The 19,749-nt window shown below is 36.7% G+C and overlaps 1 pseudogene; it reads right to left on the reverse strand.

Moving 5' to 3' along the window:
- Positions 1-3,509: 3,509 nt before the first annotated feature.
- On the reverse strand, positions 3,510-14,179 carry LOC112926419 (large ribosomal subunit protein eL6-like; annotated as a pseudogene).
- Positions 14,180-19,749: the final 5,570 nt, after the last annotated feature.

Raw genomic sequence — 19,749 nt, forward strand, 5'->3', positions numbered from 1 at the left:
CTTCTATAAGTAGTCTACTAGGTATAGGTTATGGTTGGTTCTATCAGTTTAAGTTGTACGTATGCTTTCCTTTATCATAAAACCGAGGTTATACTTATTTCCTTGATTTCAAGGGTTGCATAAAACATATATTGTGTGGTTGGCTTAAATGTGATAATTTTCTATAGATAAATTGCAATACTGTAGATTATTTCCCAATTGTGTAATCTTTGAAGGAGAACCCGAATGGAGTTTCTTGAAGCAAGTAACTTTTTTTCAAAAAAGGAAAAGAAATGATTTTTCTGTGAAACTGTCATAGAGACAAAGACATCTGAAAAGAGAGGTTAGAATATAGAATGCTACAATCATGAATGATTTGAGGGTTCAAAACCAATTTTAGAAATCATTTTTACCTAAGATTAAAGAAAGATACAAGTTTGCAGAGTAAGAAGCATTTTGCAAAGGTCTTGTCCATTATTTGATGTTTTACATGATTCAGGGAGAAAATGTTTTTTTCTTCATATGGCTGACCTCACTTATAATAAATGAGGAGGCTATCTAAAGTAGTGTGACTTAAAGGGTATTTTACCCCAAGTAGGAACATATATACATATAAACATACATAGACATACATACTCTTGACTTCTGGCTATCTGTGTCTATCTCTCTGTCTTTATCACTTATCTCCCTATTATCATCTTATCATTAGGTATCTTTTTTGCACTTAGATTATCACAACCATAAAAGTCATGATCAGAGAGTTGGCATTTTAGATTTAAAAGTTATTTAAGTATTTACATATAAATGTGTATGTCTGTGTATTTAAATGTAAATATTTACAATAATAATGGAGGGAGCTCTGTTTTATATTTGTGTGAGAATTTCCATAATCAGAAGAAAAGTGGCACTAAGGGAGCTGTATTTGAAAGGAGATGGACAAAGATTTTTATGGCATTTATTAGGAGTCATGGTAGGGTATGTGTGTGTGGGGGTATGATAATTATCTGAGCAATAAGGGAGTAGCATGAAGGTGCGGTGGGGGAAGAAAGAGAGGAAAGTGTAAAGGCTGAAAGGAAAGTTTAATTGCATCTTTTCCTTCATGCTAACCCTGCTTATAATGTCTTCTGTAATTGTAGTCCAACAGTGAGTCCTTTCCTTTAAGTGTTATGATTTTGGCCATTATTGATAAACCAGTGCTTTCAGGATAGTCCTATATTCAATGACTAGATATTTGGTTAACTTCAACTAGTTATATATGATATATAAGTATTATAAATATAGATATATGGATCCCTTGTATTTGTAAGGGATATGCAAATATAAACAAGATCTTTCTAGCCTGCAACCTTAGCTACCATCACTACAAGTAGATGTGGTTTGATGTAAGAGAGATGTATACTAATTATTGGAACATAGGGAATACACCATTGGCTATCTATTTTCAGATGGCCATGAAAGAGGGAAGGATGTTGCTTTATGAGAGAAGAGATGATTTGGAGAGAAAGAAATTAGAGGTTTCTCTTTTTTTTTTCCAGGAAGATTCTAATTGGTCCTCAAGTGATCCATAGGTTTTAGAATGTGGCTGGTGACACCAAGAAATGCAACTTCTGTAGGGATTTTGAAAGAAATACATATTTTTATTTCATATTTTTTGGCTTTTTAAGATGAAAACCTAGCAGAACTTCTTGCCTCTAATATTGCTCAGTTTCAGTTTAATATTACCAAAATCCTATTTTAGCTCAGTTTTCTTCAAAGTTATACAGCCATTAGTCAATCAAAGTGCACCTGCTTTTCAATTTCATACAGAGACACATGGAACTGGGTTTTTTTTTCAACCTGAGAACTATCAGTATGTGAATGTGAATGAGATGTGAATGTGACCTGAGGAGTCTGGTTTTGCTAAGGAAAGATTTTCTGAGCCCTCATTAAAAAAAAAAAAATGCCTTGTTTTTTGTATTGTGTTAGTTTTCACAATGTATTATCTCACTTTTTACTCACATCAGAACTATCACCTGAGAGAATTGTTACCTCGATTTTGCTCCTGAGGAAACTGAAGGTCGAAGAGAATATGTGACATGCTGAGTCACTGAGCTAAAAAGCAGCAGCACTGGAATTCACACTGGGTCTTCTGACTCCATGTCTACACACTTTTACTAGATGACCCGCCAATGCTTGTCAAAGAATATTCTGATAAAATGTTTCTTTCCAGAGTAACACAATACATGTGATCTCTAAGTTTTATGCATATTAGGAAGTACAGGAAAAATTGCTGAGTGTTAATTAAAAATTGAGGTCAAAGAAAGACTTTTTTGTTTGTTATATAGACAAGGCATGTTTTCTTCCATACCCAGTTGGGTCATAGTGGTAACCAGCCATACTAAGAAAGCAGCTCTATACCCACTACTACTAGGCTCATGCCTATAGGAAGAAATGTGAGGACCAAGAGGGGTACCCTGGAGGGTCTGAGGGAATTCCCATGTGAAGTATGAGAAAATGGGTTATGGGAATAATCAATCAGTGTGCTAACTTTTCTCTGTTTTAGTGTACAATCAGGCAGGAAAGAAATATACTTGGGTTTGAGTGATATGTTTTCTTGTCACGTTTCCTGGAGTTTCACACTCCTCAAACTGTGTTTAAGTTCTAGTATGGTATTTAATATTGATATGTATGGAATTAGCCCCTATTCTGTAGAATTATAATTTACATAATTTTGTGAATTTCTAGCTTATGAAAATTACTGATGATTTTAACTATCAATGACTTTACCTCTAAATTCATAGATTAACCCATAAGGTGTTGTTACTGATCAAATTTTGTTACTAGATAATTGTGTTTTGTGAGCACAAAACATATCTAACGTCACATTCCTACATATTGTTTAACATTTTTATTTTCATTACAAAACTAAGAAAAGGATGCATTTCAAATTGACTACGTGGTTGAATTATTACCATTCTAACTAGACAAAGCTGCAGAGTAAAACTTTTTGACTCAATGATGAAAAGCCAGTTTTACTGCAGATAAAAAATAATTAAATGTGCTGATTGAAGATCTTTCATTGAAAACCATTTCTGTTCTTTAGGAAAATGAGATTTGGGGATTATTTGTTTAGGTTGCTAATATATATATTTTTAAAGATTTTATTTATTTATTCATGAGAAACACAGAGAGAGAGGGAGAGACACAGGCAGAGGAAGAAGCAGGCTCCCCACAGGGAACCTGATCCCAGGACTCCGGGATCAAGCCCTGGGCCAAAGGCAGGTGCTAAACCGCCAAGCCACCCAGAGATCCTGGGTTGCTAGTATTTGAACTCAGCTGAATTGACAAAGATTCTTTAACTAAACTCTATTCAGGCTCCTTTGAACTCTTCTCACATAGGACCTGACTTTTTTAAAAATTTTAATCCCAGTATAGTTAATATATAGTGTTATATTGGCTTCAAGTGTATAATACAGTGATTCAGCAATTCCATATATTGCTCAGTATTTATCAAGATAATTGTACTCTTTTTTAATGGATCTGTTATTTAATTAGGTTCTTCGTAAGAAGTTTAGAACTACATTTGTGAAAGAAAACACAAAGCAGAGGCAGCCCTGAAGCTGAAGAACAGCTTTGATTGTTGGTAGAATTTGTAAATCCACATCTTTCTGATCAACCTTGGCTGCCCTGTAATCTCATATTTCTCTTTCGTAGTGTCAATGATCTCACCTTCCTGGTGTCTGGGTTTACACAGCTGCTTCTTCTTGAATTAAGCATCAGTGAGATGTTTGGGGATTTTACACAGAAGAATTTGATTGAGGGCCAGAGGTCTAATCACAAGTAGCAAACCACCACCTAGTTGTTTCAGGAAAACCACCCTCTTGCCTCCATGGCATCCAGTGAGGATGGTCAAAAGGGTCCCAGAGGTGATGTTAGCTTGAAGTTTTCTCGTATACTGAATGAAAGGTTTCTTTTGCCATGTCTCAACAGCTTTTGAGGTACATCTTCAGTAGGATAATATCTAGGCATTGTTTTTGAAGTTTAAACACTCAGATATCACCATTCTTTTCACTACCAATTGGTTTTGTGACAATAGTAAGAACCTTCTCCGTTTTCTTTTAGTCCTAGATTTAGCTGCTGAATACTTCCTCTTATACATGGTCTTTCTGGAATACATAGCCAATCAGCCCATCAGGCATATCTGCCAATTCTTCTGACTAGGATAGGGTTTTGGCTGCATTGGGGCTTCACCTTCTTTGGCATTTGAGCCTTGAGGTTATCCTTCTTAAGCTTGCCACCAGCATCAGCCTTGTTGGCTTCAGGTTTCTTCTCCTTATTATCCAGCTTCCCAGCTTTTCTTGCCTACCATCTTACAAAATGGGAAAGAGAACACAAGATAATTCCCTTTACCTATTTCACCCATCCCCCACCCTTCTCCCCTTTGGTAGCCATCAGTTTTCTATAGTTAAGAGTCTGTTTTTTGGTTTGTCTTTTTTTTTTCTTTTGTTTGTTTTGTTTCCTAAATTCCACAATGAGTGAAATCATAAATTTGTCTTTTTCTTACTATTTTGCTTTGCATTATACTCTCTAGCTCCAACCATGTGATTGCGAATGGCAAGATTTCATTTTTTTATGGCTGAATAATAATATTCTGTGTGTGTGTGTGTGTGTGTGTGTATCACATCTTCTTTATCCATTGATGGATACTTGGGCTGCTTCCATAATTTGGTATTGTTAAGTAACGCTGCAATAAACAAAAATAAACATCAAAGTGTGCATATATATCGTTATGAATTAGTGTTTTCATATTCTTTGAGTAACTACTTTGTAGTGCGATTACTGGATCATAAGGTATTTCTATTTTTAATTTTTTGAGGAACCTCCATACTGTCTTCCACAATGGCTGCACCAGTTTGCATTTCTACCAACAATGCATGCGGGTTCCTTTTTCTACACATCCTCGGCAACATATGTTGGCCTCCCCACTCCTTGGCTATAAATTCTCACTTTTCCTTTTCGTATGCAGAATTGAGCACAATCTCTTTCTTGTACTGCAGAACTCCATTGCAGTTATTCCTATACCTATTGTGATAACTCCCCTTACCTCTTTAATAAGTGTTGTGAATATCTTTTTCTTTACAAAATTTGATCATTAATCAGAGGTCAAACAGTTATTTTTGCTGTTTCAGATAATAGTTTTGCGCCTTAAATTATTGAGTCCACTCAAAAGCAGAAACTGAATCAAGAAGGTTGGAGTGTTTTGGTGAGCGTGGTAATCAATGTGATATCTAAGTCCAGATCAGTTAATGGAGGAATAATATGTCAGAATAAGGAGTTTGGACTTAATTTTGTAACAGGGACTTAACTGATGTCTTTCTAGACATGTTTGAGAAGGTTCTGGCACCATGTGTAAAACAGAATGTGGAGGGAAAAAAATGGAGGGAAGTTTGGAGACTCCACCAGTGTTGCAGATGAAAAATCATAAAGGCCTGAAGTAGGATGGGGGGCTGAGAATAAGGAAGTAATGAATGTTATACTGTATGAAGGCTGAATGAATATTGACTACATGTTGGCAAGCAAAGAAAAGTGAAATGCTAGTAGCATGAAAATGTTTTCAGCCTGGGGTGTCAGGAGGATGATATCCCATTAAGGAGGAAATACATCAACTTCAGTAAAAAATGTAGTATTATAGTTAAAAATATGGTACTGAGCTTGAGAGATACATAAGAGCTATAAACAGATAGGTAGAAATTATCAACATCCAGGTGGTATTTGGAATCATGAGCTTGGGTGAAACTGGCAAGGGAGAAAACATGAAGGAAAAGAAATCCATGGATCATTCCTTGGGAGATACCTCTATTTGGGCTGGTGCCATGAGACAGAGTAGCTACCAACAGAGAAGAGAGATAGGAGATGGGAACAGAAGAGTCTGTAATGAAAACTTAGAAATGAGGATTTGTTACAAGAAGGCTTCTGACACAATTGAGTGCTGCAGACAAAGATTAAAGTGAGAAAAAGCACTGGATTTGATGGCTAGGAGGTCTGTAAAGCCATGGGAGAGAGGTTTCAATAGAGCAGATGAGAATGTATGTTGGATTTCAATAAATGGAGGGGAAAAATAGGAAGTAGCTAATGTATTTGCTTTGTAAAGTTTGGCAGAGAAAGGAAGAAAGAAGATGAGATAGAAGAAGTAAGGAAGAGTTGTTAAGAAGAGGGCACGAATATATTCATGAGCTGAGGGGAGGAATCCTATGAGAACATGTAGTTAGAAAGGTGAGATGTGGGGAGATCATTCATGAGCACATTCTCAGAGAAGGTGGGTCAGGTGGCATCAAGGACACAATTGGAGGGGTTGTTCTTTTTTTTCTCTGAAATGTAAGATAATAGGGAAGACTTGAGGTAGGGAAATGTTTTTGTGTAGTGATTTCAAACTTCCCAATGATGTAGATAGATATAAAATAGATTTTACGTATTCTAATTTTATTCTTTATAAATATTACTTAATCCACTAAATGTTACTAGAATGAATTAATAATAGGACCATTTAATTATATAGTTATTAGTTATGGAGTGGAAGATTTCCTGAAATTTTATTTTATTTTTTAAGATTTTATTTATTTGATAGAAAGAGAGAGAGAGAACACAAGCAGACAGAGGTAGAGGGAGCCCAGGCTCCCCATTGAGTAGAGAGACCTTTGTGGGGCTTGATCCCAGGACTCCAGGATCATGACCTGAGCCAAAGGCAGATGCCTAACCAACTGAGCCACCAGGCACCCCAGATTTTCCTAAATTTTAATAGGTATATATATATTTCAAAGTTCGTACATCAAAAATAACAATATTAGTGGTACAAAACGAAATGAAAGTAGATCAACTTTAATCTCAATTTTTTTGAAATTTCAAGATAATAAATTGAATCAAAAGCTGTGATTATCATAGAAGCACGCTTAAATTAGGATGTTATCTTGGTTCCCTTGACCTGTCTTCATTTGCTAGAACTGTCCCCACCACTGTCTGTCTGATAGTTCCCCTTAAATATCTGAGAGGCCCTTCAAAGTCAGCCTGTACTTTGCTGAACTTACCATTTGTCCCCTGTGCTGGCCAGTTTCCAAGCTGTTCCCTAATGATCCCTCTTTCCTGGTATTCACCCACTTGTATGGTCCCCTCTCACATTGTACCAAGGTTGATCTGTGTGACCAATACCATATGGCAAAAGTAATGGCATGTCACTTCTGATACTAGGTTAGAAAATTCTGCAGCTTCTATCTTGAAAGCTTTCTCTTGCTTATACTTTCTCTCTTTTGGATATCACACAGAAAGGAGGGGCATTAGGGGTAAGCCAGCTGTTGTGTTGTGAGTAGTCCTGTGAAGAGGCTTATGTTATAAGGAACTGAAACATCCAAGGCATCAACTAAGGAGGAACTAAGAGCTGCCAATAACCACATAAGCAAACTTGGAAGTTGATTCTTCAATCACAACAAATCCCTGAGATGATTGTAGGCCTGACTGGTAGGTTGATTGCAACAGGTAAAGAGCCTGTGCCAGAACCACCTAGTGAATTTGCTCCCACATCTCTGAAACTCTGTGCTTGCTGTTTTAAGTTGCTGCCTTTGCAGGTAATTTGCTAAACAGTAGTAGAGAACTAAAACATCCCTGACCACGTTCTCTTCTTGGATTTCCAAACTCAATGAGTTGTACCACTACCTGTTCACTTCCACAAGCCAAGATCCTAATAGTCTACCAGGATACTGCTTTCTCCTATACTCTGCTAATCAATGATAAAGTTCTGTTAAGCACCTGTTGTGTACTAGGATACAAAAATGAACAAAATAAGAAATTTCTCTTCATATAGAATTTACATTTTATTGGGAGGGGGTTTCAGACAATAAACAATCAAATAAAGTGTCTGGTGGTGGTAAAGGGAAAAAAAAGTGTAGTGATGGGGAAGCTGGTTTATGGAGGAGAGTCAGAGAAGACAACCCTGGTAAAGTCCACTGAAAGAAGTGTCTGTGCAGATGCCATCCAGAAGTAGCCTAGACAGTGAGCATCATGAGTACAAAGGTCCTGAGAAAAGACTGTGCTTGATATGTTGGAGGAACGGCAGAGACGTGTGGCTGGATCAGGGAGGGTAAAGGAGGAGTGTGGTAGGTAGGAAATGATATCAGAGAGGTACAGGTGACTTGGCAGATATGTGGAAATGATTTTGAATCTTACTCTACATTAGTTAGAAGGCCATTTTCATGGATTATTTCTTGACTCCTTGCAGCAATTTGTGAAGTAGGAACTCTTATTATGACAACTTTATGGTCAAGAAGATAAAGGTTTTGAAAAGTTAGCTTGTCCACATCCACACAGCTATTAAGTATTGGGGGACAGAAATTACATGTAATTCTGTCTAATTCCAAAGCCCCTGTCCAGCAGAACTACACTACACAAAAAGCGATTTTGCCTCCTTAAAGGAGCATATTTTTAACACACTTAGTTATACTGATAGCAAGAGTATGTCTGTCGCGATTTCAAATAATTTTACTAAAGTTACACATTTGAAGAATCAAATACTTATTAGCGGACAAAAATATTAGCTAGAGATGTTACACTAACAGAGCCCTAAATGGATGACATCATTGCTACCTGTACCCTAAATGACTTCAGCACCCATAGTGATTGTACTAATGACTGACTAATAAAAAATGCTCTACTGTCTGTTTGTTTCCAAAGAATCTAATTTGCCTGGAGAATTGGTGTGGGACTTGTCACAGATGCCAATACTGAAATAACTGCCCCATTTGTGAGTCACCAACACTGAGAATCCAGACTAATAGGTTAGTGTGACATTTCCAATTTGCTGCTCATTCTCTAAATTGTTATGTTGTCTTACGTTCAGGCTGGCATAATTTACATTATGAGCTATCAGAACTCCATCACCCAGGTATTTTTGTAGAGAGTGAAGTGCAGAGGTCAAAACAAGAGAAATCCCTGTGCTTTTTTATATTTTTTGGATGTTTGATTTTCTCAACTATTTTAAAATTCACTACAGATGCTATTACATTATCCAAATAATGATAGTAGTGCCAGTAATTCAATAGTCCATTTGCCTTCTTTTCATTATAAAATGATATTTAACAAGGACTTTAAGCTCCTGGGAAGAAAATCACTATTACTATGATGATGATGATTGCTACTATTTTGGTCATTTTTCTCCCTTTTTAGGGTATTAAAATAATATCTGGGAAAAGGGAAAATGTCTATTCCTATTTCTTATATAATATCTGCAAGAAATGTTGTTACTTTTCAAGATATACTGACAACATTTGAAATCATTTTCTATTTCTAAAGAAATTAGAGACTTGCAGTGGTAAGAATCCAGTCACCTCTTTCTTCAGCAAGTTGGTTGTTCTGTGTAAATTCTCATATTTTTCTAATGTACTTAAATTCAGATCCAGACAGAAAATATTTTCAAAATATCAACTTGAATATGATCAATTCTAGTATTATTTTTTCCCCTTTTATAAAAGAATTAAAATTTTCTTAGTTAACATACAGTACAATATTGGTCTTAAGGGTAGAATTTAAGTGATTCATCACTTACATTCAACATCTGGTGCTCATCACAACAGATGCTCTCTTTATTTTATTTTTTTTAAGAATTTTTTTTAATTTTTATTTATTTATGATAGTCACAGAGAGAGAAAGAGAGAGAGGCAGAGACATAGGCAGAGGGAGAAGCAGGCTTCATGCACCGGAAGCCCGATGTGGGATACGATCCCGGGTCTCCAGGATCGCGCCCTGGGCCAAAGGCAGGCGCCAAACCGTTGCGCCACCCAGGGATCCCAGATGCTCTCTTTAATACCCAGCCACCATCCAACCCATCCCCCACTTACCTCCCTCCATCAACCCTCAATTCTCTATCATTAAGAGTCACTTATGGCTTGTTTCCCTCTTTACTTTTTCTTTTCTTTTCCCCCCTCCCAAATGTTCATCTGTTTTCTTTCTTAAATTTCACATGTAAATGAAATCATATGGTATTATTCTGGTTCAAGTGCTTGTTCCTCCACAAAGTAAAGAGGACAAATTAGGCACGAAAATGGCTTATGGGGCCATACTTTAATATTCCAGATTTTTCTTCCTTTGATTCCTCTCCTCTAAGTTGACAGAGAGAAGATTCTATTTAGTTGTGTCTGAGTTGCTTTCCATTACACTTTTCTCAAAGATGTTTTCTTGTTGAAATTCTTTCCAAGAATGAGGTTTGATCAGTGGTTATCAGGCACTCATCCTTTCCACAAGTTCCTAAAGAAGTTAAAATATAGATCCTACCCCTATACCTTTTCCTTTTTTTGAGTTACCAAAGAGGCAATTAATTAGAAGGGTTGAGTGTTGAGTAGTATTAGGGGAAGATTTAAATGGAAGGAGGGTAAAGAATATAAGATGCAAAATATGAGGACTTTTCTTGTATTCTTTTTAAATAGGCTTATGTTATAAAATTAAGATTTGGAAGACAAGGTTCTTTCTAACCCCAAAAAAGGACTCCAGAGTCCCAATGAACTATCTTCTGTTGTGTACATCTATATAGCTCACCCTTACATAATATTTACTATGTGCCAGACGCTCTATTTGTTTTACATTATTGCCTCATTGAATCCCCAACCAGTCTTATGAGGTAGATACTATTATTATCTCTGGGGCAGGAAACAGGCCAGGACATGGGCCTGCAACCTATGCAACTGCATAGGGCCTCAGAGGGACCCTTTACTTGGTTTAATACTATATTGTCACTGTCTTGAAATTCTTCATAAATTTTGAATAAGAAACACTGCATTTTTATTTTGTCTGGGCATAGGAAACACATGGGTAAAAGCAGAACAGAGGGAAGCAATGTAAGAACTTACTGCAAAATCATGCCATGTTATGTGGATGTGGCAAGAGAGAGGGTCTGGAAAAATATGCAGCCTAGGGTTTGGATTTTACATTGTAGATGATGATGGGACCAGCAGGATTTCAGTCATGGAAACAGAGAAATGCTAGTACACTGCAAATGTTTTCCATACTAATATACTAGATGTCATAGATTCACAATGAACTTTTTTTTTTTTTTTAATGGTGAAAAAATTTAGATTTATAGCTGGCTGGACTCAGTTTAGATGATCCCAATTTTGTTGGCAACATCCAAAGCATCATAGTCAGGAGCCAGTGGAACATAGGCTTTCTTCTCTCCATGAGGCCTAATCAAAGTGTTGACCTTGGCCACATCAATGTCATAGAGCTTCTTCACAGCCTGTTTGATCTGGTGCTTATTGGCCTTGACCTCCACAATGAACACAAGTGTGTTGTTGTCTTCTATTTTCTTCATGGCTGATTCAGTAGTCAGGGGAACTTGATGATGGCATAGTGATCAAGCTTGTTTTTCTTGGGGGTGCTCTTTCGAGGATATTTGGGCTTCCTTTGGAGACGCAAGGTCTTGGGTCGTTGGAATGTAGGTGACGTTCAGATCTTTTTTTGTGTGTCTGTGCACGCCTTTCAGCTTTTCATGCCTTTCTTAGCTTTCAAAGCCTTTGCTTTGGTTTTGGCTTTGAGAGGGGCAGGGGCTTCCTTCTTCGCCTTCCACGCCATCTTTGTGAAAGGGGACACAATGAACTTCTGATAAGCATTTGTTAGTAACCATTTTACTGAACTCAGGAATATGAAAAGCACATGAGGAGAAGGCAATTATTACTGCTAGTTCATCTAAATGTGAAGCACATAGAGCCATAACATTTAAGGTCCTTTTTTGGGTGGGTGGGGGGAGGTTTTTTCTTTTCTTTTTTTTTTAAATAAATTTATTTTTTATTGGTGTTCAATTTGCCAACATACAGAATAACACCCAGTGCTCATCCCGTCAAGTGCCCCCCTCAGTGCCCGTCACCCGTTCACTCCCATCCCCCACACTCCTCCCCTTCCACCACCCCCAGTTCGCTTCCCAGGGTTAGGAGTCTTCATGTTATGTCTCCCTTTCTGACATTTCCCACCCATTTCTTCTCCCTTCCCTTCAATTCCCTTTCACCATTATTTATATTCCCCAGATGAATGAGACCATATAATGTTTGTCCTTCTCCAATTCACTTATTTCACTCAGCATAATACCCTCCAGTTCCATCCACGTTGAAGCAGATGGTGGGTATTTGTCATTTCTAATGGCTGAGTAATATTCCATTGTATTACATTAGTTTGTTAGAAAAAAGACCAGAAAGAATGGTTACCAAATAAAATATTATGGAAAGGTATTGGAAATAAAATTATGGGATCATGTTTACTTGATTTCAGAGAATTTAATAGTGTTGTCTTCATGGATTGAGACAAACATGCTTTTCCTAGGTGATCATATCAATTGCTATGTCTTTATATATTCTCTATTGGTGCTTCAAACTCCAAAATTCACACCCTGATCTAGAACGCACTTCTGAGTTGGAGATTCAAATATAAAGTGTTTCCACTAAGGAGTGCCTGCCATCAGCTCAGGTCAAGATCCCAGGGTCCTGGAATCCAGGCTTCTCCCTCTCCTGCTCCTCCTGTTTGTGCTCTCTCTCACTCTGTCAGATAAATAAATAAAATCTTTTTTAAAAAAATGTCTCCACTAGGATGGCTTTTAGACACTCCTGGTGAACAAATCCAAAACTGAGTCCTTGAAACTTCCTTTCCTGAAACAGGCTACCTGCTTTGGAACATGGCAGGCTCTATCACCCTTGCAGGTGCCACACCAGTTAGTCATCCTTGTCACTTCCTCACTCTGTACATCCAATTCATTACCAAATCTTTTGACTCTGTGCTTCATATCGTCTACATTTCTTATTTCTGTTGCTATCACTCCCAACTAAGCTGCATCATGTCTCACCTTGACCCTTGCACTGGCTTCTCTAAAGATCTACCTGCGCCTTTTTTTTGCCTCCTCCAATTCTACACATTGTCACCAGTGATCTTAATTAATACAAAACCTGGTTCATGTCTAATTAAACCCTGCCCCCTTAGTTTCCCAGTTTGATGAGATCAAAACCCAAATTCCTGTGGGAGGTTGAAGGATTTTTGTCCCCAGCTCACCAAGACAGCAACCACACTTTTCCTGTTATAACTCCAGGAATTTGTGTGCTAGGCTCCTTCCTGCCTTGGGCCTGGGTATAGGCTGAGGTCTCTGCCAGGAAGCATTTCTGTAAAGATCACCTAATTCCTATTCATTGTTCAGAATTCAGAAGATACCACTCCTTTAGCAAAGTTCTCCTTTAATACTTCAATCTAAAGTAGACCTCCTTGCTATCTTTGAAGTGTTCTGTGAGTTTCTGTTATTGTTCATTTGTTTAATGTCTTCTCCAATAGATTATAAGCTTCATGAGGGTCAGACCATGTCTTTTGTGTATCTCTATCCTTTGGGCCTAGCACAGTGCCTGATGCATATAAAAGTGTTCAGTAAATATTTAATAATGAAATAATCAAGGCCTTAATGTTGCCACTTTGTATACTTTGTGTATTTTGTACCTTGAAGTTTATTTTTGGTGAACTCTCTTAGACATCTTCACCTTCCTTTAGATGCCTTGTTTTTTTCTTGCTCCTAACCTGTACTACCTCCACAATATTCTAAACTTAGTACTGCTATTCATCTCTGATGAACTGTTCACAACTCAGGACCTGAGGTTGTATTTCCACCAAAGTGCCACCCACTGACAGTATGAGGGTGGGAGGTGAAGGGTATGTGGGTGGGTGTATACGGAGTTCTGGGAACATGCCCCAGGTGCTTACCACAAACATGAGATTTCTTTGAATCTCTTATCTTAAAGAAATTTTGCCTCTCACTTTATAATTGTTCCATATTTGTTTTTACTATAAAAAAGGACTCAGGATCACTTCTACAGCTTGTACAAATACCCCAGAAGCTCTGGTTGGGACATTTTTAGGCATTGTTAGCCTGGCTCAGTTTTCTAAACAGTTTCTTTCTCAGTCATAGCAGAGATGTCTTGAGCACTCTAATAGGTACTCCAATCTTGCCCCAACCTTTCTGATTTGCTTGCTTTGTCTCTTATCCCTCCATCCTAATTCTGTTTCTAGTAATTCTTGATGGACTGCTATTTGCATTTTGGGTGGAAAACTTCTTTATTGTGCTGGGCTGTTCTGTAATTGTCCTTCCTACCTCTCTCCATAGTGCAGAGAGGTTAGAATCTCTGGCCTCCAACCATTACCTGGCAGTTGCACCAACAGTCATTGCGACAAGCCAATTTCCCACTGTATTTTCAAACACCCATTAGTGGGTTGGTCCTATTCCATTTGAGAACCACTTCTCAGACTGTTGACACCTTTTACAAAGTCCAGATGCTTGATAATAGGTTTAGAGGTTGACAACTATTTCATTCATTCAAAACTCAGACAACTGTTTATTAAATGCCTCTGTGTGCAAGACACAGTTCTAGTCAATGGAAATATAACCATGAATAGACCAACCATCTGAGTATTATTGTGTGGTTCCTTCTACTTACCAACTCACTTATCTTTTTTGTTTGTTTTTGAACAAGTTTGCTCTCCTCCGATGTATTGTTAAATAGTCTCCTCTTTGTGTTCTGATTATTTATTTGTATTTTAGAAGTTATAAGGAAATTCACATTTAGGATAGTTTAAAACATTGACCAAAATAATAAAAAAATGTTAAAAACCAGAAAATATGAGTAGCTAGTCTCTTATTGGCAAATGTTAACAAAATGTTAATATTTTAAGCATACCATACATTAAAAAAATATTTTAGTGCTGGATAAAGTAATTTTATAAGAATCTCTGCTGCAATTTTCCTTCTTTTCTTTTTGATATAATTAGTTCAGTTTGGCAGCAATGACTTTATTTGCTTTATGTAATCATTTAATTTCTCTGGGTTTATTCACATTGTTATATCATTCTAACATATTCTTGTATTTATTCATGTGTAGTTGTACAATAGTTAAAGGAACTGCTAAATGCTATTAGAAGCAGCAGAGAGAGAGAGAATCTCCAAATTTATTAAGTGAAACAGCCTGGCAAGAGTGGGAAAGGAGGGATGCTGGGCTGGTGTGATACTACTCTATTGGAAAACAAGGGGCATGCATGTTTCCAAATAAAGCCTATTGGACCTATGAAAAATGAGTTACCTATGAAAAATGAGTATCAACTTGAAGAAATAAAACCAGGTAACTCTTTTTCCCCTACCTGTTAACGTAACTTGTAGATTTCAGCATCTGTAGTGACCTGAACATACAATGGGAATACTTTTATATCACTTTCTATGTGTCAGCCACCATTGTAAACACTTTATATACATTTGTTTAATTTTCACAACAAACTTGTAAAGTAGGATTATCACCACCACCACCAGCACCACCACCTTCTTTATCATCACCATCATTATCATTGTCATCATCATCCATATTTTCCACATAAGGGTACTGAGGCACTGGGAGATTAAGTGATTGGTAGAGTCAGAGACGGACTCCAAACCAGGAGAGTGTGACTATAAGGTTTGGGTGTTTAATCCTACACTGTACCACCTCTGGTGGGGAGAACAATGTTGAGAGTTAAGTAACCTAATGCTCTTTATTGATAAACTATGTATCAGATGTTTAATATTAGGATGGGTAAAACTATGTGGTTTGCCATTTTTACACTGCAATTTGATCTTTTTAAAAATTTAATTTTAATTAACTATTTTAATTTTAAAAAAGATTTATTTATTTTGAGAGCGAGAGAGAGAGAGAGAGAGAGAGTAAGTGGGGGGAGGGGCAGAGGGAGACAGAAAGGAGCAGACTCCTTGCTGAGTGCAGAGCCTGACTGGGCTTGCTCTCACCACCCAATCATGACCCTACCTGAAGTCCAGAGTCAGATGCTTAACTGACTGAGCCACCCAGGCACCCCTAACTTATTCTATTTTTAGCTCCTTTTTTGCATAAAAGAAAGATTCTTCAGTTTTGTTACAGCTAAACATTTATTCTTTTGAGCAAAGGGATTACTTTTTAGAAAAGATGTCTGTACAATAATATAATAAATAGTTGTATTTTATTTCTCTTAATTTTACTTTCCCAGAAAGATGTAGTTGAAATAAAAGCACAATTAGTTTCAAAGAGAAATCATTAAATTCAGAACAGGTCAAATATCAGCTATCACCTGCCAAAATGTAAATAATTGAACGTTTGTTTCTTTTTTCTTCCCCTCTACTTTGTGTCATTTTGTTTTTTACTTTAAAAATTTAGAAGATGTTTTACATGTCTTTTTCTCTTTGTAGCTTCACTTACTCTTAGCTAAATTGACAATTATCTCCAGGGATAAAACCACAGAAACCATGATAAAGATATGGCCGAATGGCCCTTAATTGACTTGCCTAAATCAATAAAGTGTTTTATTTTGAGACAATTAGAAGGTCAGGATGGAATACTCGGAATACAATACATACATGAGCTGCTCTTAACTAATTTATATACTCATTATTTGCTGAACACAAAACCTCAGTTGTTAGACTTTAATTGTTGTTTTTGTTCATCCAAAAGCAAATGCTTCACCTTTCACTCATTTATTTATTTATGCTTTTTAATTTCTAAGTTTATTTTCTCATCTGGCAACCATTGGCATTCTTATGGCTATTTATGTAGATAAGATGGAAAAAATATAGGAAAAGTATATATCCATTCTTCAGAAAGCATTCTCTTTTGCTACTTACCTAAAAGCACTATATATCACTTTTACTTGATGTTTTTGAAAACTAAAAATAAAGTTAGAAAAATACTCTAGTGTGTGTAACATCCAAATCTTTTCCTATTAATTCAACATTCATATTGTTAAAGATGACTAATTTTTTTAAAGGTATCACTCCAAGTATCCAGGGACATGAAAGATTCATGGAGATAGTTCAAATAATTTCAGCAACTAAGTGACACTGAAATGTGAGTTGATGTACAAGTGTTCAGTGTAGTTAGAATAAAGGAAGCCATATGGAAGTATGAAAAATAACAGTTGTCTGCTTATCTGCTAAAAGTTGCCTTTTATAGTGAACACTTTTGCTGCCCTCCGCATTTTGACAACCGTCCCTCTCTGTTTCCTAGCTATGTTTACATTTTTTGTTGCAACCATTACCACTATCCATCTCCAGAACTTTTCATCTTCCTCAACTGAAACCCTATACTCATTAAACAATAACTCCCACTCCCCCACCCCCCAGCTCCTGGCAATCACTGCTCTGCCTTCTGTTTCTATAAATTGGACTACTCTAGATACCATATATAAGTGGAGTCATGCAGTATTTGTTTTGACTGGTTTATATCACTTAGTGTATTATATCACTTAGTGTATAGTCTTCATGGTTTATCCATGTTGTAGTATATATCAGAATTTTATTCCTTTTTAACTCTCAATAAAGTTAATGTATATATAATATGTGTATATATCATATATCATTATGTGTATATATCATATTTTGTTTATTCATCTTTGATGAACATTTGGATTGTTTCTGCCTTTTAACTATTGCTATGAGCATGATCATCCCTGCTTTCAATTCTTTTGCATATATATATATGTATATATATATATATATACATATATATATATTCCAATTCCACAAGTGAAACTGTTGGATCATATGGCACTTTTCTTTAATTTTTTGAGGAACTGATACTGTTTTCCATAGCATTTGCACCATTTTATATTCCTACCGGCAGTGCACAAAAGCTCCCATTTCTTCACATTCTCCCCAACACTGGTTATTTCCTTCCTTCCTTCCTTCCTTCCTTCCTTCCTTCCTTCCTTCCTTCCTTCCTTCCTTCCTTTATAGTAGCCAGCATCCTAAGGGATGTGAAGTGGTATCTCTCTGTGGATTTGATTTCCATTTCCATAATGGTTAGTGATGTTGAGCATCAACATCATGTGGTTATTGGCTATGGCTAGCAGAATTTTTAAGGAACTCTAGTAATCAGAACTTTTCTAATTTTGACCTTTTCAAGCTCAGTATGCTCAACTTGTTCTTGTATTTCTTAAGAAGCTTCAGAGTCCTCCCATTCTCCATTTTGCTTAAACTAGTTCAGCTTGATTTTTTGCTCCTTGTAACCAAAATTTCTGATTCAGCTTTCCTAGGGAACTCTACATTCCTCCTCACCTCACCTCCACTGATGTTACAAATAATTGCAGCACTTGATTTACCCACTATCTTTGTAAAACGTTTCTGCAACGTTCTTACCATTTCTGCTTATTTTTGGTAGAGAAAATTATTAGCTATGGCAAAGAAAAAAACCGTAAAAATGTTTTTACTTTAGCTAGCAAATACAGGACTAACCTTTTTCCATGGGAGTCTCCAAGAGACATGTTTACTATCGCCTCTTTAACTTGTTTTCTCTCTATGGAGGGATGTCAGGCAATAGTAGAGTATACTATAGCAGTCAATCAAGTCAACCTCATAAGGCAGAGGAACAGCAACCTGGAATGGGGGTGAGGGGCTTGCATTGGTGGGGGTAGGAAGACTTTTCTTGGGTCTCCATATCTCTAGTAATGTCAATTCCTGGTATTCCTGTTTTAGGATATCATAAGGCAGAATGAGAATTCAATGACATAATCTATGTACAGCACTTCATCCAGTGCTTGGCATTTAATAAGAGATCACTAAAAGTTAGCAATCTCCCTCCAAATAAAAGATATTTTAATACCAAAATTTTAAGTATCTCTTTGTTCTCGGACTTTCTCCTAGCTGGTATTTAGGGAGGATGGCATATAGATATTTTATTTCTTTTTAAATTAATGTCTTGCATTCAAAGTAACAAGATGGTTTTCTAATTGTACAGTAATTAAACTTAAACAAATGTTACTGTGAGAAAGGGGCATTGACTATGTCATCATTTGAATGTGTAATGAGGATAAGATCAATGCCTTGATTTTCCGTAATCATCATAAGGGTCACATAAAGTGACATTTTCTATAATGGGGACTACATCTTCATTCTAGCATCAGGACTTCTGAAGTAATGAAGAAGAAAAAAAAGTTATAGTGTATTTCACTGACAGCTTAGAAGATTTGAATTAATATTCTTTAAGGATCTATAGCATTTTACCAAATAATAGTTCAGCGCAAGTTAAAATGAAATTGCAGTAATATTTTCCTCTGAGAAAGAACTCCTTTGTCTGATCTGTCACTGTATCATCATTTATTCTTATGTTATTAGAACGATCATTCAATCATATTTTCTTCTATAAGGGTTAGTTGCAAGCATAAAGACTTGCCATCAGCTCTCTCCCTAGTCCCATGACTATATCCCAGAATGTTTCATCAGAATTCTGACAAAGCATCTATATTTTCTTTTTTTAAAGATTGTTTATTTATTTATTCATGAGAGAGAGAGAGAGAGAGAAAGAGAGAGAGAGAGGCAGAGGGAGAAACAGGCTCCATGTTGGGAGCCTGACGCGGGACTATCCCGGGATCATGCCCTGGACCAAAGGCAGGTGCCAAACCGCTAAGCCACCCAGGGATCCCCGCATCTATCTTTTCTATTCTGTTTTTGGAAGGGAAATGAGTCCAAGTGAGTATATGAATTATGAGTAGTAAGAAATTGCCACATTTAGCCTTTTTAAAGACTTATGTCTTCCTTTCATAAGGAATTTTACATTATATTCTACCAGAACCACTAGTATATATCTGAAAAAAAAAAAAACCTGTGGTTCCCCCTCAGTCAATGGAAATCACAGAATTCAACCCTAATATTGTGCAGTACTTACATACTCTGTCAGACATGATTATAGTTTCTGTTTATAGCTATTCAGTTTCTTAAACTGTAGCCAT

This window comes from Vulpes vulpes, chromosome 1, assembly GCF_048418805.1.
Source record: "Vulpes vulpes isolate BD-2025 chromosome 1, VulVul3, whole genome shotgun sequence".
NCBI lineage: Eukaryota > Metazoa > Chordata > Mammalia > Carnivora > Canidae > Vulpes > Vulpes vulpes.